General features: G+C 37.5%; 1 non-coding gene across 1 annotated transcript; it reads right to left on the bottom strand.

Moving 5' to 3' along the window:
* Window positions 1-9,821: 9,821 nt before the first annotated feature.
* Window positions 9,822-9,928, bottom strand: LOC114407891. Its single transcript, XR_003665703.1, has one exon. It is a non-coding gene; the product is annotated as a small nucleolar RNA R71 (small nucleolar RNA).
* Between the last annotated feature and the right edge of the window lie 3,821 nt (window positions 9,929-13,749).

The raw sequence follows: 13,749 nt of genomic DNA, 5'->3' as shown, positions 1-13,749 counted from the left end.
AGAGCAGTTTCACAAAAAAATGGAAGAGGCAGAGAAAGAGATCTTGGAAACGTTTTAGAAAAGTAGAGTAAACATACCCTTTGGATGCAAAAAGCAAATTCCAAGATATGCCAAATTCTTGAAGGAGTTGTGCACTAATAAGCGGAAGCTTAAAGAAGTGAACGAATTAGCATGGGCAGAAATGTCTTCGCATTGATTGTTAAATCTGTTCCTCAAATTCCTGAAAAATGCAAAAATCCAGGTACATTCAGCATACTTGTATTATAGGGATAGTAAGTTTGACAATGCCATGCTAGATTTAGGAGCCTCTGTTTAGTGTTATGCCTCTGTCGATTTTTAATTCTCTATCTCTAGGTCCCTTGCAGTCAACTGATGTGGTAATTCATTTAGCTAATAGGAAGTGTTGCCTATCCTGTTGTTTCATAGAAGATGTCTTAGTTAGAGTTGGTGACTGATTTTCCCTGTTGTTTATATCTGAATATGGAAGATGGATTTTCTCAAGGATCAGTTCCCATATCTCTAGGCAGACCCTTTATGAAAACTGCTTGAACTAAGATAGATGTTTATGCAGGCACATGTCCATGGAGTTTGGTGATTTAACTGTTCATTTTAATATTCTAGATGCTATGAAATACCCATCTGAAAGATCTTTCTGTATTTCGTGCTGAAATAATTGACCATGTTGTTAATGATACATGACTGATCTTTATTCTAATCTGCATGCCTCTCTCTCTTCATGCATTGAGTCTGAAATTGACTTGATTCATATGTCTGAATTTGATGCTGGAGAGTGAATCTGAGAGGAGATATTGATTGCATGCCTGGTGGTGGTGTTTTAACCTCTGAGATTGATTTTTTAGAGTCAGATAGGACTAATCTCTCTTCCCGACTGAAATGCAAAACAGAACGCTACACAAAACAAAATAACACACATTCACAACCTAAACGACAGAGCTACACACACAAAAAAAAATTAAACACTATTATGAACCTTTGGCCCATTGCTCCTCGGCAACGACACCAAATTTGATCGAGGCTGTACTCAAATCAAATAAACGTTAAAAATGCAGTATCTAGGAAGTGATCCTAGGTCGTCTCCCAACGAGCAATGGTCAACCAAACGTTCATAAACAGATAGTAATAAAACAATAACGAATTGGGGGAGGGGGTTTGTTTGTTTGTGTAAATTAAACCGCAAGCAAATTTGAATTAAAGAAATAACAGAATTAAAACATGTTGTCCCCCCTTAATTCACAAGCAAGTCTCTTATCCTAGGTTACGAGGATTTATTCCTAATCAGTTCAACCACTTAATCCAACCCTAAATTAAATTACTAAGCGAAATTAACATAAGGCTGTCATTATGTGATTAAGCAACACATACACCAATTAATCATGAACGAAACTGATCATTAAACATGAACATAAATTAAGCGCAGAGACAATTAATCAAACACTAAGCATGCATGGATTAATAGCAACAAATATAAAACAACGTTGGAGACTTAGCCTTCCATTAATCAGTAGAAAACGAAATTGTTAGATTGAACTAGAAATGAAATTGCAAAAAATGAATTTTATTCTACTGTGAACAGTGCCAATGAACAGTAAAAAATTGGAATTCTAAAACCCTAGAATTATTCTCCTCTCCAAAAACTCTCTAAAACTAAAACCCTGGTGCTGTTATATAGGTTCTCAGCCCCAAAGCTTACAAATCTGTTTTTAAGTCCAAGCTCATAAACGAAATAAAATAAAATCTGGACAAGATAAGATAAGATTGGATGAAATAAAATTGTCTGCTCTTTTCAAGTCCAAGCCAATTCCGGATTCAAGCCCAATTGCTTATAATTCTCCTAAAATTAAATTAAAAACACAAAATTAGTCAAGTAGGCCCAAATGATAAAACTGCATAATTAATTTGACAATTAAGGCTAATCAGTAATAAAATGGTGACAAAAAGGGTTAAGAAATAGGAGAAAATAATGACACATCAACAATCATAACCAATCTACAGTTCCCATCCTGGAAAAAAGAGACTTAGGCACCCAACACTAGGGTCCTTTGTGAATAAAGGCCTAAGAGAACCCTACTCTTAGCCCAAACTAGAAACACCTATTCTAGCATGCCCTAAGCGATTCATGCACAAACAAAAAAAAAGTGTAAAACCATACATGAAAACAAGAGTAAAGATAGATACCACCCGATCAATCCTTTCCCGCAAAACCTTGCATAATTGAAGAAGTAATTGACTAATTCATGAAGTAATCGATTAGATTATCTTTTAATCGTTTAAAGTGTTTTTCCAAACACCCGGAACAACTCAAGAACAATGTAATCGATTAGATACTCAAAGTAATCGATTTAAAGTGTCTTTGTTCACATCTGAATCACTTACAGAAAGAGAAGTAATCGATTATATCACATGGTAATCAATTAAAGTAGAGACTCCTGAATAAATCTGTCATTGTCTCAAAAACAACTATGTAATTGATTATGATAAGGCTGTAATTGATTAAACCGATACAAGATATAACTCTACAAGCTTCAGACAACTTGTTGTAATCGATTACAATAAGGCTGTAATCGATTAAAATAGAGAGTTTTGTCTTCTGAAGAAACTTTTCTATCTTAGAAATTTTTCTTCTCAGTTACTCATGATGATGCATGATGCACAAAATATATGATATAGACTAAGATGCAACATTCAATATAACAACCAATACAAATGCCACTCTAGGGAGTTAGGCATGTAAATGACAAAACATCTCTAACAAATATGCAATATATATGCAACAAACTTGAATATGACATTGAGTGCATTTGAAGGGTTTGAGTCTTGAGATTAGAGACTTGCTTTTCTTAGTCAATCTTGAAAATTCTTAACACTTAAGAAAAGATCAATTCATATCATCTCATCATCATATATCTTACTATATAATTTTATTGATGCTAATGCAATATATGTAGTGCAATATGCTAGTTCATCTCCCAAATGCTTATGTAATACAATGCAAGCAAATATGCAATACATATGCAGCAATTTATATCTCTCCTTATGAAATATGCAGTTCATCTCCGCCTTTTGGCATTAACAAGGCCAAAATTTTGAACTTATACATAAAACAGAACATACAAATTGAAGGGAAATAACATCATAGCATTTCATTAATCACGAAACATTACAATTCATTAATCATAGAACACAAAAAACTTAACTATCATTATAAGACAAAGACAAACAAAACAAGACATAACGAAACATATCAACAAACAGTATAACCAAGATAAGAACATAACTACGCTTCATCCTCATCTGGGTTAAGAAGGTTACCAAGGGTTAGCCTAGTTTCTATGTTCTCTAGCCTAGTGTGATGCTTTCTAAGGTGTTGTAAACATTGGCCGAGTGCTCTTGATGGAGGTGAAGCAAGACATCCATCTTCTAAATCATAAGAGACTCAAAAGGACTTCATTGTGTGCTAGCTCTTGCTGAGCTTCGTCTTTCGCTTCTTTTTCCATCTGGTCTATGTTTGCTGTTGCTGGTGGCTCTCCATCCATGTTCCATTCGTGTTCAAAAAACCTCTTCACAAGCTTCTTGAGACGCCTTTTGTTATCTCATTAGAAACATGATATTAAAATAATCAATGAATCTAGAGGCTAACATAACATACAAAACTCATAGTCCACTAACCGATGGCTCTTCAACATGATGTCTTCGATCAAGAGTACCCAATTCATTTGAATACCTAATTTTAGACCATACACGATCTGTAAATGACAATCAGTCACCTGTGTGTGGTCGTTGGACCTTGGTTGAGATATAGGTTATGTGGTACACGAACATTCTGTCTTCAGCAGTTAAACCACCTACACCTAGTGATTCCTCAGATTCAAGGAGCATACCTCTATAAGTCTGGATCTTGTTATAATCATCAGTAGATTCTTCAAACTTTAGCACCAATAACCATTTCTACACCATTAACAGTAGAAAAAAAATTACCTTCCATATCGCTGTGAGCACAGGTATAGAAACTCTTACCAGTTCCGTGTAGAAAGTTCCTTTCATCTGCACAAGCTTGGACAGACCCTGTGCTTCGAGCAGATTAGGGAAATTAAACCCTTGCTGAGAAAACCCTCTAAGTCCAAAAACTTGGTATTCTCACATTCTTCATTGCGTATATCATCTTGAAGTCGTTATTCTTATTCTCGTTTGTGAACCATGTATCAAGCCTATTGAGAGTAGCCTGAGAACACTCTCCTTGCTTCCTCTTCGAGGACTTGTCCTTCTTCTGAGCTCTGGAGGGTTGCTAACCATCTTCAGAAGAAAAAAGGAGGGTTAGAAGGTAGAAGAAAGTTAGGGTTTCAAAAATGGGTTGTTAGAGGAGGTGTTGGTGTGACTAAGAAGAGGTTAGGGTTTCCTTTATAGAGAGATAATGTGATGCAATCCTACCCCCAAGGGCATTGGATAGAAGACTCCAAGAAGATTGGGCCAAAGATGCAAGAGAAGGCCCTATGGTTCTCATGAGCCTTAGGGTAGATTTCAGGCCCATGGGCTAACTATGAGCCCACTTATCTTTGTACATATTAGATTAAGGTTTCATTATTTTTGGGCCTTGTATTTAGGGCTCCATAATGTAGGTAGGGTACCCTAAAAATGTAGGATTTTTCAGCCCTTATATTTTAGGGCACCTAGACTAGTTTTTGTATTAGGGGTAGTTTTGTAATTTCACATGCATTAAGTGAATATTTGATGTGTGTTGGAAAATAAATTTAATTGAATTGGGAGAAGCCCAATCCAATTAAATTTTAGAGGGGGAGGTGAGCATTTGCTTGCTACAACCCATTGCCACATCATATAGTCACACTTTGTGCATGTCCTTCATGCTTTACATGCCTCATAACACCTAAGCACACTTAGTGGAGAATCTTGGAATTGATCTTGGATTAGTGGCTGAACCATAGCTAAAATTCACTAATCATAATTAGTGAAATTTTGGCTCCACAAATTCAATTTCAAATTCAAGTAAAATTTGAATAGAAATTCAAATTTCCCTCCAATTTTGTGTGACACTTAGGCTATAAATAGAGGCCATGTGTGTGCATTTTCAACTTTAATCATTTGAGAATTCCACTTCAAAGTTTAGACCTCATTTGAGACACAAAATTTCGTGCTCCTTCTCTCCTTCTCCCTCCCCTCATCTTCTTCTCCTTCAAGCTCTTATCCATGACTTCCTATGGTGGTGAGCTTCTTCTTGACTCATCTTCTCCTTGAAGTGGTGTCTCCAATCATCTTTCTTCCTTCTCCATTCCGCTGCCATTGAACTTCAAGAAGCAATGGACTCCATTGAGGAAGAAGATCCATGGCCTACAAGCTTCCTATATGGAGCTACATCATGCGGTATCAAGAGCATCTTCATCTAGGTGATGTTCTTTTGCTTCCTCTATCTTTTTGTTTGGTCAATTCACTTTAATTCCTTGTTATTCATCTTATTATCCATGTATATCCTCCATTGTCTTTTGGTTTGGTGCTGTTTAGAGTAGATTCAAAAGAATAAACCGATTAAATCTTAGATCTACACTTGTTCTTGCATTTCTATGGTTCAAATTTTATAGATCTACTCTTGAATCATGTTTTTGTGTTGATTTTAGGTTCTATCATTTTTCAGTCATAATATTATTGTGCTGAACCTTTAGATCTAAATTTTATTTCAAAATATTGATTAGAAAAAAAAACACAAAAAATCTAAGTGTAAATCACTTAATCCATGTTGTCTTAGAATCATGTTTAGTCATAATAATTGTCACATTATGTTCTAAGTTTGTGTTGAATTTTATTTTGTCGATTGAATTCTAGATACATTTGTTCATGTATTCTTGTCATTCTTAGCCTATCTTTTGAGTTTTGAGTCTAATTCATGCATGTTATTTAGTTCATAACATGTTCTAATCAATTCCTAGAAGTAGTCTTGTTGTTGAACTTTGTTTTGTTTTATAAGTTTCCTATATGATGCCTATGAAGAAATTGAGTTGTGGTGCTGAGTTGTGGCTGGATTTGTGAATCAAAATAAGTCTTAAGCTCTCTTGAATTGTGTTATTCAAGACATTTGAGCATAAGCAAACACAAATTGTAATTATCCAAGCCTTAAACAACATAAACATTACTCTTGATTTCTAGGTTGAAATCGTTGGTGCTGGCAGCTTTAACATACAAACTTGTAAAAATTACTGGGAATTGGTCACTGCGAATTTGACCTGAAAATTTTACTGAATTTTCTAGACATATGGACCCAAATTATAAAAAAGAAACATGTGATTTGGATAAAAGGAAAAAAATACTAAAAATCACACAAATTGGCAGGAAAATCAGTGTCCTAGAAAAAAAGTGAAAGGGAAGTGTGAGTTGTCATATAGGGAATTGGAAAGGAGGATTGGTGTCATCCCTTGAAGAATTTGAGTCAAGCAGCAATGGGCCAACCACCTTAAGAGCTATTGGACTAAGAAGCACTCCAAATTGAGTGAAACACCAAAGAGAGAATAACCACCACAATTGAGGACTTTTTTTTTGTAATTGACAATTTGCTTTGCTTTCAAATTTTGTAACAAAAAGGCCTTTCATTGGAAGTAAGTTGGGAGCCTCCAATAGGTCACCCTACTTCCATTTGTATGTAATAATTTTAGGCAATTTTCCCTTAGGATAGTGAGTGTTTTGTTGGGAACCTTAAATGAGGTCATCCAAACACTCTTAGGATCCGCCTAGTTTGCATTTCTTGCACTTTAATTTCTTGCTTACTTTCATAGTTTATTTCCTTTACCTTCCATTGTCAAATTGCCTAGATAGCTTACCTTTTACCAATTAGTTTTTACCTTATCTTTCACACCTCTTTTAGTGTTTATTTTGGCTAGTTTCAACCATATTTTCTTTTACCTTTTTTTTTCAAACCCCCAACAAAGAACCAAAACTTAGGAACCAACACGAGTCTTCATTCTTCATCTAGTGTTAATGGTGAGGGTTTACTCCTAAGGACCCCTTGTATAAGATATTAGATGAGTTGAGATCCCATAAGATGTGGAAATAAAAACAAGAGAGAAAGGAAAAAAGAAAAAAAGAGTGGAAGAAATAAGTTAAGATGAAAGAGAGAAAATAAGAGAGAAAGAAAGAAGAAAAATAATGAAAGAAATGAAAAGAGAAAAACATGTGATGTAAGCTCCATTGGAGCTTGTAGCCTAGGATATTTTTCATCGATGGATTCCTTTGCATCTTGGAAGATGAATGGCAATGGAATGGAGAAGGAAGAGAGAGAGGAGACTCCATGATGTGCCATCATTTTCTTCTATTTTCTAAACCTTTTTTGCACCATTTTAATTTTTGATTGGTCTTAATTGTCAATTAATTAGGCAGTTTTATTATTTGGGCTCATTTAGCTAATTTGATGTTTTTAATCTAATTTCAGGAATTAATGAAACATTGGCTTAATCCGGATTTTGGTTGTGGACTTGAAGAGGGCAAATAAAGCAACGCTTACCTTAGTTAATTTCTAATTAGGAAATTTCGCAATTTTATTTTATGTTGTTCAGTGTTTATTTCGTTTTGGGCCAGAGTATTGTAATAGGGCCCAGTGACTTTGAGTGACTCTTTTTAAATAGCTGCCTTGGGATTCGTGCAGGGCATTCTATTCTACCAGGCTATTTTCATTATTCAGAGCTTTGGTTTTAGGTTTTCACGTTTTTCTGTTCCCTTGTTACAGTTTTCGTTCTTAATGTAAATTTCCGTTTTCTGCTTCTAATTACGAGTTCATTCTTGCTTCTTCTTCTACGTTCATTTACGTTTCTGTTCATTTACGTTTCTTTTCATTTACGTTCTGTTCATTTACGTTTCTGCTTCATGTTTCATTTGCGTTTTCTGTTTGAATCCATGGAAGGCTAGATTTTCTGGTGTTGTTTCCTTTTGAGGACGAAGCCCAACTCTCTTTGAGGTTTCGTTTGTAATGTGGTTTCCTAGCAGTTTTCCCTTCACCAGTTATCCCAATTTCGTGAATATTAATCAGTGCACGCTTCGTGTTCGATTAATTGCCTCTGAGCCTAACTTGCGTTCATGCTTAATGGACGAAGGGCTAACTGGTGTATGTGGTGCCTAATCACGTATTGAAAACCCTAAGTTGATTTTCGCTTAGTAAATTGAAATAGGGTTGGATTAAGTGGTTGACTGTTAGGGACGAATTCTCCATAACCCAGGATAAGAGAGTGGCTTCTGAATCAGAGGAAACAACCCGTTTTTAATATTAGTAGTTTCGTATTCCATTTTATTTGTTCTGCTCTTTAATTACCAAACAACCAAACCCCCCCCCATCGTTACTGTTACTGCAAGTATATTATGAACATTTGGCTTGTCACTGCTCGTTGGGAAACGACCTAGGATCACTTCCTAGTTACTGCATTTTCATGTTTATTTGATTCGGGTACGGCCTCGATCAAATTTGGCGCCGTTGCCGGGGAGCAGTGTCCAAAGGTTCATAATAGCTAGCTAGTGTTGTGTGTTTAATCCTTTCGTGTTTTATGTTTAATTGTTAGTATTGTGTTAGTATGTGTGTTAGTGTTGTTTAGTGTCCTGGTATTTTGTTTAATGTGTGTTCTGTTTCAGTTTTCCCATTAAGCGTTTCCCCTGTTTCAGTCTTGGGTGTTTTTCTGTGAAGATTGTGCTTGAAAATAGAGTAGTAGTAGAAATCAGCTCGCGGAAAAACAGAGTAGTAGTAGAAATCAATTAGAGACGGATTTTAGCGACCACCCATGCTGAATTATTTGGGATTTTTTTGTTTTAGTAGCTAGGGTTGTTATTTTTGGCTGAATTTTTTTGTGGTAACTTCTTTTAATCCATATTTTGTGGGAAAAATAGCTAGAGCCTTTAGTTTGGTCAGATTTGAAAGTTCCAAAAAACTAGCAAATTTTGTGTTTGTCAAAACTTCAAACGGCCATAACTTTTGCTCCGGTTATCAGAATCACAATTATTATATATGCATTTGGGGTAGAAAAAACTACCAATTTTAGCTTTCATAGTTAGACTTTGAATTTTTGTCTAAAATTTTTTGTGCTATCTTCTCATCATTTTATAAGGTTGCTCACAAAATTTCAAGTCATTTGGATATCATTTGAGGGTAGCTGTAGTTCAAACCTACACCTTTATTTACATGACAAGGCAACTAGTTGTGTGCATGCTGAATGTAGTGTATGACTAGAGGCAATCCATCTGACTTACAACCCTTTAATCCTGAGATAGATAGGACATTTCATAGATTAGTTAGGCATCATTTTATACCTTTTGATCATTCTGAGCATTCCATAACTGGTGAATCTGTGCATTCTGTTATTGGTGATTTTGAACATCCTGATCTTGAGCATTATAATTTTGAGCATTCTGATTCTGAGCATTCTGATTTTGCACATTCTGAGAACATGGCACAACCTCCACCTCGTGAGAGGACTCTAAGGGAAATGGCTGCACCTGATTTCACCTATGAAAGCTTGTGCATCCAATACCCTGATGAGGATGTCCCATATGTTCTTAAAACTGGACTGATTCATTTGCTTCCAAAGTTTCATGGCCTTGCAGGTGAAGACCCGCACAAACATTTGAAAGAATTTCACATTGTCTGCTCCACCATGAAACCCCCAGATGTCCAAGAGGATCACATATTTCTGAAGGCTTTTCCTCATTCATTAGAGGGAGTGGCAAAGGACTGGCTGTATTACCTTGCTCCAAGGTCCATCACGAGCTGGGATGACCTTAAGAGAGTATTCTTAGAAAAATTTTTCCCTGCTTCCAGGACCACAACCATCAGGAAGGATATCTCAGGTATTAGACAACTCAGTGGAAAGAGCCTGTATGAGTACTGGGAGAGATTTAAGAAACTATGTGCCAGTTGCCCCCACCATCAGATTTCAGAATAGCTTCTTCTCCAATATTTTTATGAAGGACTCAGTAATATGGAGAGAAGTATGATAGATGCTGCCAGTGGTGGAGCCCTTGGAGACATGACCCCTGCTGAAGCCAGAAATTTAATTGAGAAGATGGCCTCCAACTCCCAGCAGTTTAGCGCCAGAAATGATGCCATAGTCATTAGAGGAGTGCATGAGGTAGCTACAAACCCATCTGCATCATCTGAAACTAAGAAGCTTGAAGGCAAACTGGATGCGTTGGTCAACTTGGTAACCCAGCTGGCCTTGAATCAGAAATCTGTACCTGTTGCAAGGGTTTGTGGTTTGTGCTCCTCTGCTGACCACCATACAGACCTTTGCCCTTCCATGCAGCAACCTGGAGCAATTGAGCAACCTGAAGCTTATGCTGCAAATATTTACAATAGACCTCCTCTACCTCAGCAGCAAAATCAACCACAGCAGAGCAATTATGACCTTTCCAGCAACAGATACAACCCTGGATGGAGGAATCACCCTAACCTCAGATGGTCCAGCCCTCAGCAACAACAGTAGCAGCCTGCTCCTTCCTTCCAAAATGCTGCTGGCCCAAGCAGACCATACATTCCTCCACCAATCCAACAACAGCAACAACCCCAGAAACATCCAACAGTTGAGGCCCCTCCACAACCTTCCCTCGAAGAACTTGTGAGGCAAATGACTATGCAGAACATGCAGTTTCAGCAAGAGACCAGAGCCTCCATTCAGAGCTTAACCAATCAGATGGGACAATTAGCTACCCAATTGAATCAACAACAGTCCCAGAATTCAGACAAGCTGCCTTCTCAAGCTGTCCAAAATCCAAAAAATGTCAGTGCCATTTCATTGAGGTCGGGAAAGCAGTGTCAAGGACCTCAACCCGTAGCACCTTCCTCATCTGCAAATGAACCTTCCAAACTTCACTCTATTCCAGAAAAAGGTGATGACAAAAATCTACCTAACAATTTCTGTGCAGGTGAATCTTCTTCCACAGGTAATTCTGATTTGCAGAAGCAGCACATTCCCCCTCTTCCATTCCCTCCAAGAGTAGTTTCCAACAAAAAAATGGAAGAGGCAGAGAAAGAGATCTTGGAAACGTTTAGAAAAGTAGAGGTAAACATACCTCTGTTGGATGCAATAAAGCAAATTCCAAGATATGCCAAATTCTTGAAGGAGCTGTGCACTAATAAGCGGAAGCTTAAAGGAAGTGAACAATTAGCATGGGCAGAAATGTCTCGCATTGATTGGTAAATCTGTTCCTCAAATTCCTGAAAAATGCAAAGATCCAGGTACATTCAGCATACCTTGTATTATAGGGAATAGTAAGTTTGACAATGCCATGCTAGATTTAGGAGCCTCTGTTAGTGTTATGCCTCTGTCGATTTTTAATTCTCTATCTCTAGGTCCCTTGCAGTCAACTGATGTGGTAATTCATTTAGCTAATAGAAGTGTTGCCTATCCTGTTGGTTTCATAGAAGATGTCTTAGTTAGAGTTGGTGAACTGATTTTCCCTGTTGATTTTTATATCTTGAATATGGAAGATGGATTTTCTCAAGGATCAGTTCCTATCATTCTAGGCAGACCCTTTATGAAAACTGCTTGAACTAAGATAGATGTTTATGCAGGCACATTGTCCATGGAGTTTGGTGATATAACTGTTCATTTTAATATTCTGGATGCTATGAAATACCCATCTGAAGATCTTTCTGTATTTCGTGCTGAAATAATTGACCATGTTGTTAATGAATACATGACTGATCTTTATTCTAATCTGCATGCCTCTCACTCTTCATGCATTGAGTCTGAAATTGTACTTGATCATATGTCTGAATTTGATGCTGAGAGTGAATCTGAGAGTGATATTGATTGCATGCCTGGTGGTGGTGTTTTACCTCTTGAGATTGATTTTATAGAGTCAGATAGGACTAACCATGTTTCAGGAAGTACACATACCTCTGACTTTCTTTATGAGGTAAAGGCTGAGAAACCATCTCCTTCTACCACTGTCCAGCCGACCACACCAGAATTGAAGCCTCTGCCATCAAATTTAAAATACGCTTACTTGGATGATAGCAAGAGTTTTCCAGTGATTATATCTGCCTCCCTTACTGATGAGCAAGAGGAGAAGTTGTTGTCAGTTCTCAAGAAGCATAAGAAGGCTATAGGATGGACCCTGGCGGACATTCCTGGTATTAGCCCATCCACATGTATGCATCGAATAAATTTAGAGGATGGAGCTAAACCAGTAAGACAGCCACAGAGAAGACTCAACCCGGTGATTCTTGATGTAGTGAAGAAGGAGATAACCAAGCTTTTGCAAGCTGGATCATTTATCCTATCTCTGACAGCCAATGGGTGAGTCCCGTCCTGGTAGTCCTGAAAAAGACTGGCCTCACAGTGATCAGAAATGAGAAGGAGGAGCTGATTCCTACTCGGGTGCAGAAAGTTGGAGAGTCTGCATTGACTATAGGAGGATGAACCAGGTTACCAAAAAGGACCATTTTCCCCTGCCATTCATTGACCAGATGCTTGAATGCCTGGCAGGTAAATCACACTACTGTTTCCTTGATGGTTTTTCTGGTTATATGCAAATTACTATTGCTCCTGAGGATCAGAAAAGACCACATTCACCTGCCCCTTCGGCACTTTTGCTTATAGGAGGATGCCTTTCGGCCTGTGCAATGCCCCTGGTACCTTCCAGCGGTGCATGATTAGTATTTTCAGTGATTTTTTAGAAAATTGCATAGAGGTGTTTATGGATGATTTCACTGTATATGGATCCTCTTTTGATGGTTGTTTGAATAGTTTGGAAAAAGTTTTGAATAGATGCATTGAAACTAACCTTGTTCTAAATTTTGAAAAATGTCATTTTATGGTTGAGCAAGGTATAGTTTTAGGCCACATTATTTCCAATAAGGGTATTGAAGTAGATCCTGCAAAAATTTCTGTTATTTCACAATTGCCTTACCCCTCTTGTGTGCGAGAGGTGCGATCTTTTCTTGGTCATGCAGGATTCTACAGGCGCTTTATAAGGGATTTTAGCAAAGTAGCCCTTCCACTGTCCAACTTGTTGCAAAAGGAGGTGGAGTTTGACTTTAATGACAGATGCAAAGAGGCTTTTGATTGCCTCAAAAGAGCGTTGACTACCACCCCCATCATCTAGGCACCCGATTGGACAGCCCCTTTTGAGCTTATGTGTGATGCATCAAATTATGCATTGGGGGCTGTCCTTGCTCAGAAAATTGATAAATTGCCCAGGGTGATATATTATGCTTCTAGGACTTTAGATGCTGCCCAAGCAAATTATACTACTACTGAGAAAGAGCTTCTAGCCATAGTTTTTGCTCTTGAAAAATTTCGATCTTATTTGCTTGGTACTCGCATTATTGTTTATACTGACCATGCAGCAATAAAGTACTTGTTGAAGAAGGCTGATTCTAAGCCTAGGTTGATCCGATGGATGCTCTGGCTCCAAGAGTTTGACTTGGAGATCCGTGATAGGAGCGGAGCACAAAATCTAGTTGCTGATCATTTGAGTCGGATCGAACGTGTCTCTGATGCAGATTCACCTATTCGGGATGATTTCCCGGATGATCATTTGTATATATTGTATAGTATTTCTGACTCTCTTTCTACTCCCTGGTTTGCTAACATTGTCAATTATTTAGTTGCCTCTGTTTTTCCTCCCTTAGCATCTAAGGCCCAAAAAGATAAGATTAAAAGTGATGCTAAGCATTTTATTTGGGATGACCCCTACTTGTGGAAATTGTGCAGTGATCAGGTCATTAGACGGTGCATTCTAGATCAT

The sequence above is a fragment of the Glycine soja genome, chromosome 3, assembly GCF_004193775.1.
Source record: "Glycine soja cultivar W05 chromosome 3, ASM419377v2, whole genome shotgun sequence".
NCBI classification, from domain to species: Eukaryota; Viridiplantae; Streptophyta; class Magnoliopsida; order Fabales; family Fabaceae; genus Glycine; species Glycine soja.
Note: the sequence above shows the minus strand (reverse complement) of the source record. Positions and strands in the feature narration are given on the sequence as shown.